This window comes from Phalacrocorax aristotelis, chromosome Z (assembly GCF_949628215.1).
Source record: "Phalacrocorax aristotelis chromosome Z, bGulAri2.1, whole genome shotgun sequence".
NCBI classification, from domain to species: domain Eukaryota; kingdom Metazoa; phylum Chordata; class Aves; order Suliformes; family Phalacrocoracidae; genus Phalacrocorax; species Phalacrocorax aristotelis.
Genome location: NC_134311.1, coordinates 32,904,728 through 32,917,404, shown reverse-complemented (window position 1 = coordinate 32,917,404; position 12,677 = coordinate 32,904,728). Strand labels below are relative to the sequence as shown.

The following is a 12,677-nucleotide window of genomic DNA, read 5'->3' as shown; positions in this document are numbered from 1 at the left end:
GTTGCAGGTGTGTGGTAGAGGGGAGAAGTGAGCTGCTTCCATTTATGTCCTTAGACATGGGGACTTAAAGGCTCAGATCCAAAGATCTTGCATCTCTTCAACTAGCTAAGCATAAGAAAGAACAAACTTTTTATAATCTAATTAGAAGCACACTTCTGACTCAACTAGCTTTTAGTATTAAATTTACTTTAAATCTTGACGTGTGAAGAAATAAATTTCAATTAATATATTTTGCTCTCCTGTTCTTCATCTTTCTTAGTTTTATCCAGGGAAAAGATATTTATGACCAGACTTCTCTAAAATGTTGACTCATCAGTCATTATGCAGTAGAGCACTGTGCTCTGTTTACTGCACTGCAAAGCTTAATGCCTTTTGTGACTTTTTTTCTGCCAGATGTTGTCCTATTCAAAATTTGTACACAGCAAAAGAAACATAACCGTGAAGTCCTGCCTTTTGGCAAAATGACAAAATAGACATACATTAAATGTCGGCTTTCCAGAGTTTACATCACTCACACCCCTCAGTCTACAAGGACCTACAAATTACAGCTGTCGAAGTTTTTGCATAACCTAAACTTTCAGCTCTAGAGAACCCTTACTTGTCTACATTTATTTATATTCTTGGTAATGGAGTGGTTCATTATTTATACTAGCTGTTTAAACAGTAACTGGGTTGTTTTAGGAATTGTGCATTTGTGCAGAGATGAGCTGTGCATTTTATGTATCTGAAGAAAATCAAGATTCAACCACCAAAGTAAGTTGACTTAAAGTTGTACAATCCTAAGAGCAAAATATTTTTCACTAAAATCTTTTGCAATAGTTTTAGCAAGCAAACAATATAGATTAAGTTACTTCTCACATCTACTAGCCACGTTGCTTGACTGTTAGGATTTAACATTGTTAAATCTATAAACAGACATTGCTACATTTTCAAGTCTCCTTTCATTTTTAAAAACATGTAACTTTGCTCATGTGTAAACAACAGCTCAGGAGACATGTGTTGTGGAAGAGTTATTACCTACATACTAAACAATGTCCTAACTGAACTTAAAACCGAGTCTGGTGCTCTGTAGACCCTCAAAAATAGAAATGGGTGAACCTTTTCAAATAGGGAGCCTTTTGATCTTGGAGATTCACGGTGTTCACAGAAATAGGAGAAGCTATTGCATCTCTTATCTCCAGCACTTTGAACACATGTTTCCTTTCCAAATTGACTGCATCAATAGAATTGATCATTATTTGCAGGCAATTGGAAACCCGGACTGTGTATGAATGACAGGCTGTATTATACTGCAAAGAGAGTGTTACCATAAGTAGGAGCATGCTGTATGTGCGTAAATATGTCCACTGTAAATATTAATTTGGATTTTTTCTCTCTCCAGCCCCATTCCTCCAGTATCTTTTAAGCATGTGCCTTTTAAGAGATATTCAACAATGTAGAAATTCAAGTACTTTTCTGAAAACTGCTTCCAAAAGTTAATAAGACAGCGTTCCAGATCCCACATTTCAGACCTTAAAAGCCACTTAAGAAAGAAGTTAAGAGGTTCATGCTGAAACACTGGTAGGGACCGTGTACCCAGCACAAAGGTGAGTGTTTATGACTTCAGTGAGATGGGATTTCCATTTCCTTTAATGAGCCAAGACATCAGACCTGCACTCTTAACTAACGCTTACACAGAAGCCACCCCTGGGACAATACATCTGTTTCTGCGGAAGCAAAGCAAAGTAGGTGTGGAGAAGGGGTGGGGGGAGATGGGGACGGGGACTTGGAGAAAGACCTGTGTAACTACACCAAGACAATGATGGTAACTGTGGTGTGGCTGATCTTTGGGCCAGAAAGGAGAGGAAGAAAGCACGACTGTGAAGTTTTGCATTAGGGTTCACTGGTGACTCCCGTATTCCCCAGCTCTGGGTAGTACTGCAGGCATTTTTGTTCCAAAGACTGAGCCCATCAACAGCTCTGGTCACCGCAGAACAGATTGTCGGCTTGCTGTCTCTGGAACAATGGCTCTTATTCACAGAGCACAGTGGTTATTTCAGAGCCCTTTGGATTTTGAGTTTGAAGGGATAACATGTGTTACGCTGGCTTCCCTGTCATAACATTTAATACCAGCAAAGACAGTAAAACTAAGGTGCCAGCTAGACCAGAAATTATACACAGTATTTAGAGGCATCTCATTTACTCCTATCGTCACTGCTTCTTCATTAAGTAAACAGACACATCTCAGACCTACAACATGTGTGGGCCCTGAAGTTTAACTCTGCCTTAACACAACTGAGAGGCAGGCTGCGATGTTCAGTTCAAGGCTCTCAAACTTTGCAAGTTTCCTGACTGTAGAGTGGGGATAATCTGGTGAGTGAGGAAGGGCGTATCTGTCAGCTGTAAGGCCCGCATCTGCCTGATCAGCAGTGCCCCTTGCCATGCAGCACATGCTGCAACTTCACTCTGGCAAACTAAACAACAAAGGGGAGAACTTCCATATCGAGATCAATAAGAAGAAAAGCAGAAAGGCAAAGGAGAGGCAGGGGACCTGAGGAAGTCTGGAGAAGTCTTCAGAGGGAAATGGGAGCTTGGATATGAAAGGACTGCAGGACTCTAAGAGAAAATCTTAGATGTAGTGGTATATGTGTTGAGGGGAAAGAGATCCTAGTGGGCAAAAACAGGAAGCCAGCTGGTAAATTAAGTTCTCAGCAGAACGCCTACCCACTTGTCTAGTATAACCATAACCTCTTTTAACCATATCACCTAAGCAGCCAATTTGGCCTTCGTAGCCTCAACTACTCTGACCTCATGCTCACAGGCCAGTGAAGTGAAAGCTGAAAGTAAGCCAAGTCTTTAGAAGATCTATGAAAGAAGAAATGAAAAGGAAAATAATCCATGGTATTTGAAATATAATTTTGTGGTTCCAATTAGAAAGTCCTTGATAGATATGATATACAACATCAAGTGCACAACTACTTTGCTCAAGGGTATTAATAATTTGAAGTGCTACATTGTTTTACTCTTAATCCCAGGCTGAAAAGATTGAGTCTGCGTGAGCACTACCATTGAGTTTATTTTTGGAAGACACACTAATAGCTTAATTTACAGGCAAGAATGAGAGATGTTTAACTACTCTTTAACTACAAGAATGATTAAGTGTTGGATGGCTAATCATGTTCCTGGAGCTTTCAATTTCTTAATTAATATCTGGGAAAAAGCTATTAGCTGCACCTCATTTGCTGCAGCTGTAAAGTGCTGTAAAGTGCCAGACTGAGCCATTTCATTAACTACTGTTTTTGAAAGAACAGCTTGCTATCTAATTCTATAAAGTCATTCAACCTCCTCATAGCACATATGAGCAAATAAGACAACCCAAAGCTTCCCCAGTCACTGTTTCTGAGAGCAGACTGACAGCAATAGAACCAAGAACAGGGAAGGGGAAAAGTGCACATGGTTTATATCTATCTCTTAGCCTTTGTAATAAGGAGATGTAATCTGCACATACTACAAATTGAACTCTAGTCAAAATGCTTGTGTAAGTATCTGCCTCAGCTTCAAGCAGGGTTTTAGCTGTAATCTACAGTTCGTAAGACCTGCACAACCCAGTTGTTCCACAGTCAGAATAATGGAGCTTCTGCTGTTACAGAAAATGAAAGCATCACTTTGGATAAACAACCATACAGGTAGCCATGATTTTTTATCATCTTGCTTATACCACACGACCAAAGTGGAAGCAAAGAGCAAGGAGAGCCAAAAGGAATTTTAAGGAAGCAGAAATTTTAAACATCTTTGATTCTTAGCAGCCTGTACTTACCACTTACCCTGCTGAGGTATCAGGTAGATGCAGTAGTTGTGACTGGTATCGGAAACAGGATGTTAAAAACAGGTATTTACTCTTCTTAAATCAATCAGCCCAGACTTCTAATGCTACACATGCTAGCTGATGTGTGAAAAAGTGCTACAGACCCTCATCATTCATTATAAAAATGACACAGTCCAAACAGTTTTTTTCTTTTGAAAAACAGCTTTATAATAAGTAAGCACTACATTTTAACCTTGTAGCAACATGCCTCAAAGCATCTTCTTTCATTAATATGGTTTGTCATTTTACAAAAATATATACTAACACTATTTGTATTCTACACAAAGTTAGAATGTAGGACTTGAAACAGAGCACTCAGCATTTAAGGTAAAATACATACATTTCAATTCCGAATTAGGAACTATATCAGCCAAAACATTCTTCTGACAGACTAGTGATGAATTATAGAATTTTCAGTAATCCTCCAATAAACAAAGTGAACACTGTTCATGCAGAAACTGCTGGTTAAATCACACACGACATAGATCTGGTATTCTTGCTGGAAAACATGACATTACCTTGATTGTCAGGCAGTCTTCTAGAAACACTCAATTTTCCAGCTTGCCTCTACGTAAGCACACAGTTTAAAAGAAAAATTATGTGATAGAAGTCATAAACATACAAAATCCTACCTAGCAATGTAGATCTTGAAAGAGTTTTCTATGTTACAGATCAAGGGAGAAAAATACTTCCAAAAATATACTGTGAAGGAAGGAAGAAGGATTACATGAAGCTGGAATTATTTTGCAAAAGAAAATGAAGCCTGTCATCCCTCTCCAACAGGCTGTAAAGATGCCTAACATTAAAATTGGTTTGTCACCTGTAAGAGGTAGAGTCCTGCGTGGTATTTGGAACAAGACCTGCCTTGCGATGGTAAGCTCCTTATATGTTTGGCAGGGAAACAGTACCACCTGCACTACAGAGAAAAACTTTTTCATTTGTGTACGAGGCCGAGATCACATATTTTTGATGAAACATGTCTGTTTCAAACAAACTTGTGGGGCAAAAATGTGGTCTGTGTACCACTCTGTGCTTTAAAGTGAAACTTTGTCATGGCAGAAATAAATCATAGAATAATTTCAACAGAAAGATTTATTCTAACCCTTGGACAAAACAATTAACTTGTAAAAATGGCAGCCTAACAGAATGAAACTACATCAGCTTTTGAAGTGATGAGCAAAACTATGTTTAGGGAATTGGGAAAACACATCAACCATTTCTATCAAATTTCCTTTCTTCAGAGAGCCAGCTTCTCAGATGTCCATAGGGATCTAAGCAGGGTGGATAAAAATGCAAGATTTTTTAAAAATAATTGGCTTTTGGGTCTTGCTTTATTTAAAGACATTTTTCTTTTCGAATTCTCCATTCATATTAAAATATGAGATTATTATATCCTGTGCAAAGTAGTAAATTAGTAAAAATTAATTTAAGCTACAAAAATATTCAGTAGTATTTAAAGTGTTTAAGAAAAATCAGATCTCTAAAGAAGTAGAAGCCAAAGACAAAGCAACCGGAGCTAGAATAAGCTGAAATGTTAAACTGCTTTTGACAAAAGCAGACTATTCTGCAGGTGCATAGTGACTATTTGCTTCAGTCCAAATTTCAACTACTTTATTCAAGGCTGAAAAACCAACTGGGATTTTAAAATCCAGGAAACCTTATTTTCCTCTTACGATCCATGAATAAAAATGAGGTGAGAGGCTGAGATCCAGTTTTAAAGTCTTGAAGCCCATGGTAACAAGAAACAATCAGTTCAATTCACTACTACAGATAAAATTGTATTTACTAAATCAATATGTTTCAAATTAAAAACATATTTTTTTAAAAGTTATTTTCTCTTCTATACACGTTAAAGATATTTTATTTTACTGGGTTTTTCCAAGGCTTATTTCATGCACAAACAACAGAAATACGAGTAATAAATGCTTACACTAACATTGTTTAAATTTTGTGAAAATGAGAAAACATAATAAATATATATTAAACTACACTACTGCTACAGTGCATTGCCTTGTTTGAAAAAAGGGATACCAGTAACATACTTATGAACCTCTAAACTGTTTTAATTATCAAAGACAACCAATATTTCCCTAACAAAACAAAAAAAAAAGAAAGAAAAAGAAAAAAAGAAGATTGAAAGCCAAGGTTTTCCAATTCAAATAATAGTTAAAAGTATGTAAGTTACTCTAAATTTTTCTACCCTGCTCTTCTTTGCCTAGAACTTTGAGGAAAACAGAGATCAGTTACAGTCCTTGGAAACAACTTAGCCCTCCTGCTAAATGCATTTCAGGTTCCTTTCATAGCAGCAGGAGAGAGTCCTGATATAGAGCAAATATTAGTTTTGTTGACAAAGTACACAAAATTTCATTTTCTTCTTTTGATAAAATTAAAACACTTAAAATATAAGCTCTAAAAATACGGTGGCATGGAGCTGGCAGTGGCATTTGCTGGTTGGCACCACTCCTCCCCATTATCTAAACCTTAAAAGATACTAAAAAGAGCTCATTTTTGTTTTAAGACAAATTTCTTCCTTTTCTCATGGCATAGAAGCAGTATTTTCCCTTTGCTTCTAAACAAAAAGGCATGGTCTCTGTGGGGGAAGATACATGGAACTCCCCCAGAATTAAAATACATCAGTGAAAAGGACAAGGGAGGCACTAGCTTAACCCATCTGAAGCCACAAAATGCCATTGCTTTAAAGTTTCAGGGTGGGAGCATAATAACCACTTTGATATATAACAACACCTCCATAATTACTAAGCTTGTACAGTGGAAAGACTTCATCAGGTTACTTTCAATTAAGTCATTTGATGTTATAAATTTACCTTCAGTTTCCTGTCAGACAGAAATGAGCAGGGAGTTAAAAGGGCTCGTTTAGGCTACTGGGAAGTGTTTTCTGCAGCAGTTGAGTTGCAAAGATGAAGTCAGACCCTTCAAATCCCTATATGGGCTAGGTGCCTAGTGCAGCTGGCACTGGGATCCAGAGAGTTTGATATTAAACAATGTTAATAAACACACTGAGGACAATTTCATGCAAAATAAAGACAAACTAATGGGGTTTTGTTTCCATTTGAACACCTAGCAAACTGCCGCAGCTGTTTCACAACAGAAGTAGAACTATCTTAGCCAGCTTCGTAATTGCCTAAAAACTCATACCACTGGCTCAGCCAATCTAATGCATCCCTGATCCCAGTCTGAACGTCTGTATTTTAAGCAGACTATTCCATAACTTAAGCAAAATATAAATTGTTTAAGAATGGAAAAGGCAGGTTGTGATACAACTTAGGCATTCTGGAACAAAACCACAGTAAAGGCACTCTTTTTTTTATCCCAGTTACTTTGCCAGTTTAATTAAGCTTTCCTTCCCAAAGACTGATGTCCTTGTTAATATTGCTTGGCATTAAATTTGAACGTATTTTTCTGTTGTACTGTTTGTTGGCATGTATTTAACCAGACGTTTTCCTCACACTTTTGATTTTAGCACTGCAAATAGAATGTGATATTACATAGTTTATTTAAAGTCTCACCAGTTCCACTGAATCTCTTCAGTATCTTTTTAAGATAAAGTTCTTGCTAGTCAAACAAAGAAAATCCATTCAGGCAGCTACCTGGTAATGCAGAAGAGCAAGCATTGTAGAATATTGCAGATGTACAATACAGGTATATTGTCGAGCCACACATATAGTTATATATCATATATAATTGCTTATGATAATCATATATACATATGTTTTTACAATGCTTTGATTTATCAGAAAAAACCCAAACAACTTATCTTATAAAACTTAATTTGCTCACAAACCAGAATGAGTTACCTGAAAGGTATGAAGCTGATCCAGGTTAGCTATGCTGATATAACTCTTAAGTTGCCTGAGCTCTGACACCAGTTTAATGTTACAAAATGGATAAAACTATACTGTTATGAAGATGTTTGTATCCATGACCTCCTCAGGTACGGGTGCCCCACAGACATTCTGGTTTTCAGTAGGCGGTCATCCTTGTCCTCCAGATGCTTGCTCACAGGAGCAGCAAAAGAAGAAACTGAGGACGTAGGAGGCTGTATTGAAGATGAATGCAGACTGCCAGCAGTAAAAATTCATTCTTTTGAGCAGTATTTTAGCTTCCAAGCCATTTCCTCCCAGCACTACCATGAAGGCCAGATTCAAACATTCAAAACAGCACTGACTGCTCCCAGCATGAGGCATTTTGCAGGCACTGCACAACATCACGCATCAACCTCCACTATGAGAGAAGATGGATCAGTGGTAGAACTTGCACTTGGGGCATAGGATAAAGGAACAGAAGAACAGAGCAAAGACCTGAGTGATGCTCTCTGTGGACTCTGCTCACCTGCTCCCTCTTAACTGTCTTTACACTGAGAACCATCTTTCTCTTCATCTTCCTCTACAGAGACCCGATGGTCTGCATTAGCCCTCCATAGGCTCAAAGCTGAGCAGATGGAACATCTAAGTCAGAAAACTCTGGTTCATACAGCAAGAACTTTTGGCAATGTAAGAGCCTTGCTCTCCCATTCACCCTCAGTACCATCCAAGCTGGCTACCTGGACCACGGGCTTACGGAATTTGGCAGGAATATGTTAGAGTTGGAAACCTAGTAGGCATGCTGACGAAATAGTTTGTCCAGTCTTTCCTGGGAACACCTCAATGGTCACAGCACTGAGAAGTCAGTGGTAGGTGAAATAACATCTGACCTAAAATCATATGACCAGACATGGCTACAACTGGTTGGAGTACTGGCACATGCAAATGAACAAACAACAGAAGTTTTCTTTCCTAGTACCCAGAGACAGATTAATTTTCTCCAGTATCCAGCAGAGAATAACAGAAATGATTTTCAGTTAGACCATGAAAAGAAGACAAGGAGCAGAAATTCCTAGGAACATGGATTCTGTAACATCTGAAAGCAGATGGGAAGGGCAAGTCACCTCCAGCTGGGTACAAATAAAATGACGGCTACATACTCTTCAGAAATACACCTAAACATTTGTTAAACACAAACCAGAAGTAATGGCAATATGGCTTGATCCCAGAACTCATGTAGCTGAGCTTTAGCAGCTAAAGTCAGTTTATGCTTGTTTTGAGGCCTGCATCTGAGGCAATAAGCATTCTTCCACCATCCCCAGATAAAACAGATCAGATAAGTCTTCAGCTGAAATAAAAATGTCTGTGACATTTTGTACCAATTAATGTTTTAGTCATATGGGTTTTTTTAAATGTGTTACTTTCTTGCAGTCATCACTACACACGGCTTAAAGTGACAGTTGTGAACAGTGTCCACAACTGATGTCGCACTGGTCTAAAAGTCAGTGAACTATCTCACTTCAGTTCTCAATGTTTTCCCAAGCACGTAAGTACTAAGCATATAAACCCTGCAGCACTGTAATTATGCAGTAGCAACAATATAATTATAATTGTATTGACCAAACAGGGACGGTTCTGGGAAAGAAAAGGAATGGCAAAGAAACATCAGTAAGTAATAAAATAGTAAATACAGGTTTCAGCAACTTAAGTGCAACACACAGTATCTATTTTCTTCTGTCATTCAAGCAGAACATGCAGTAGCAATCCAGAAGAGCTCACTAAAACTGGTTTTAAATACCCTGTGTTCACCATATTTAATATGTATTTCAGCATATCCTGTTAAGCAGAAATATCTTATCTTCCTCTGTATAAAAAAGAATAAACCTAAGAGACAAAAATGAAAACTTGACCCTTGGTAAATACTGCAAAACCTAAAGGTTGGATTTTCAAAAGAAGTCAGCACCCCTAAACTCTTTCACAGAACATTCTTTCCACGGGTGCTGAGCATTGGATATATGGCAATTTTACCTTAAACCTTTATTTTTAATTGTAAAATTGTGTTTGTGTGTGTGTGTGTGTGTGTGTGTGTGTGTGTGTACAATGTAACAATTATAAAAGTAAAGTGAAAAACTTCAGGGAATTTGTTCAATCAAACTCTTACAAAAGACTATTTACCAAGGCTGCAATTCAAGTTCATAGTGCCTACATGTAATAAACTTACTGTGAATTAATTAATTTTCTAAGACAAATACAAATTTTATACTGCCTATGTCTGAGATCCACTGCAGAGGAGTGAGTTAGATAGCCCAAGTTAAGAAGTCATGCACTGCCTCTGCATCTGCATTCATAGATGAGGGCTGGAGAATCTAATGATGTTGTGTAATATGGATTTATTGGCTCAGATTCATGCTAGACCAAGCTTCTTATAATATTTATAGTCAGCAGTGCCACTGGTGTCTCTCTCGTTTCTACTTTTGATTTATGTTTCTATAATTTGAACAAAGCATTGTCCGAATTATTGAACCCTCTCTCTTTAGCATAGATATCTGGTATTTATGACCTTTGTAACATTAGCACTTACTACCTCAAGAAATCTCCATCAACAGAAAATGTGGTGGTTAAAATATATTTTTACTGATATTCAACAATTTTAGAAGATATATTGGAGACTTTTGAAAAAAATATCATGGTTTAATAGATAAATATATTCTAAAAAGTATCAATCTAGCTAAACAAGAACATTATTATTAAATGTTTTTGCTGTTATTTTATATTTTTAATGAGAGTTTTCAGCACATTTCTGCTCATCTGTTTTCTAAGGACCTACCAAAACATTATGAATCTTGCGCTACACTACCTCTGTGAGCTGAAGGCAAACAAATCAGCTAACTCTTATGCTCCTAAGCAAACATTTCCAGAGAACCCCTCTCAAACATACATTAGAAACGTTCTTCAGAAGCCAAAGGCAGGTCCCTAGAGTCACATGAGGAAAGACAGACTTGTCGTGTCATTAATCCAGCTCTTTCTCATTACCTCATTAGTTATGTCTCAGAAACAGTAATTTAATTAAATTTGCAGTGACCATCAATAGTTATGTACTTGGGTGGAAAAGGGACCTTGAATTAAAGAAAAATGAATCAAAAGCTTGTATCTTTATATTGAGGACTTTTGGTTCTGTTCTATCACCCTGTTAGCAGAATTACCTGAAACAAACAAAATCTGGGACAATGCACAATGCGTAGGTGAGAACTTTAGCTGAGTCAAGTGACTAAAGAGACAGTGAATAAAGGCTTTTTAAGAAAAGCCTTCTGGGAAAGAGTTTTTAGCGTAGCTGGTGACTCAGGCACCCCAGAGACACCTACTGTTCCCCTGCATTCGGATGGGAGATATTTGATAAGAGGAGCCCAGTTGCTGGAGTGAAGAGAAAAACAGCATTCAGTTGCCCCCATTTGTAGGGATCAAAAAGAAAACCTTCCAGATGAACCAGGTGAAGCCATGTCCAGCTCAGGCTTCCCTCCTTCTTAGCAGCAGCGTAGTCCATAGTATGGACTCATGGCAAAAAGTAGCCAGGTCCCAGGCATCAGAAATGAAAGATAATGGAGCCAGCTTTTGGACAAAGAACCATGGCTAAAGACTGTCATGCAGCTGGAAATACTTGTGCAAGAGCTGGAAAACAGAGGTAGAGGCTGTGGATGCAGAAGATTACCCCTCTTATTTGTAGGTTACAGGGATGCCTCATGCTTATCCACTGGATATGCTCCACACAAAATATGTCTGTATACAAAGTTGCAGCCTCATTTCTCAGTCCCCTGTCAAGTGTCTCTGCCCTTACAGAGTTACTGGAATCCAGAACATGTTTGTAATGCAGGCACGAGGCACCTCTTCACAAAATGTCACTCAGAGATGCAGAAAAGTTCTTTCAGATTTTTACACCCCAAATGAAGACAGTGAGGGAGAGGATACCTATCTAATGCATCTGTTACTCACTAGCTTTATGGTCTGTTCTGTCTTCCCTCAAGCAGTGACAAACTGTGCAATAAGTGCTTTTCTCCTCCCGTGCCTCTTGTTTCCCATATTAAATAAAAATAAAAAATAAATAATGGTGGTGAGATAAAGACAGGAAAAGGTAAAAGTAGTAAAAGGTACCCAAAACACAGTAGCCCCCTAAGAAAACAACCATCTCACAATAAACCTGGACAACTACCAGGTTTACAGGGTTAACAAATGTGTTTCTAGCCTTATTTTTCTTAAACAGATGTTCCACACAACATTAAATAGGGGCTAGAAAGAGAGGGGGAGGCAGAGAATGAACTTTGGTGCAATATGGAATTTTTAAAGGCATTTCCTTCTCCCTAAGAGCCAAAAGCTGTGATCACTTAAGTCTTTGCTTTTTTAAATACATATTCATTTTGTAGCTTTTGCCAAACTAAATGAATCCAGTCTTTGAAACCCCTTTTTTTTTTAAAAAATCATAACTTTCCCAGTCATACTTGAAGTCTGACTTTTTTCCAAGAATGTCAACAAAAATGTACATGAATTTCTCCCTTTACAATGAATTCTTCTTAACTGTTCAGATGTGTGCGACAACAGTAAGTTAGTGTTACAGTGCTACAGAACTTAAACTTTCATATCTAAATAAATGCATTCTACTCAATAATGAGGAAAACAAGCACTAATTTCTTCTAGAATAATGTTTCTGTATTCTTTATTCTGTGTTTTGGTTGGGTTCTTTTTTTTGTTGGGTTGTTTTTTGGTTTTGGGCATTATTTTTTAATTTGCCGAAGATAATATCAAGTAATTATAATACATCTGTTGACCCTGAAATTCAAATATTGCTTAACAGTATAGAATAATATTATCCAACTTGATAAAATACTTTCTAAAACTGCATTTGGGGATGTTTTTCTTAATGAAAAATTTAAAGTCAATAGTGTTTCCAAAGAATTTTGCAGTTTTCTGACTCTGCAGGTGTCTGATATACCTTATTCTTCATTTATGTGAAGTCCTGAATG

General features: G+C 37.5%; 1 protein-coding gene across 2 annotated transcripts in view; it reads right to left on the bottom strand.

Annotated features, from left to right (window-relative positions):
• ROR2 (receptor tyrosine kinase like orphan receptor 2) overlaps positions 1 to 12,677 on the bottom strand; it is a 158,320-nt gene that overhangs the window by 68,943 nt on the left and 76,700 nt on the right. The gene's annotated exons all lie outside the window — the stretch shown is intronic.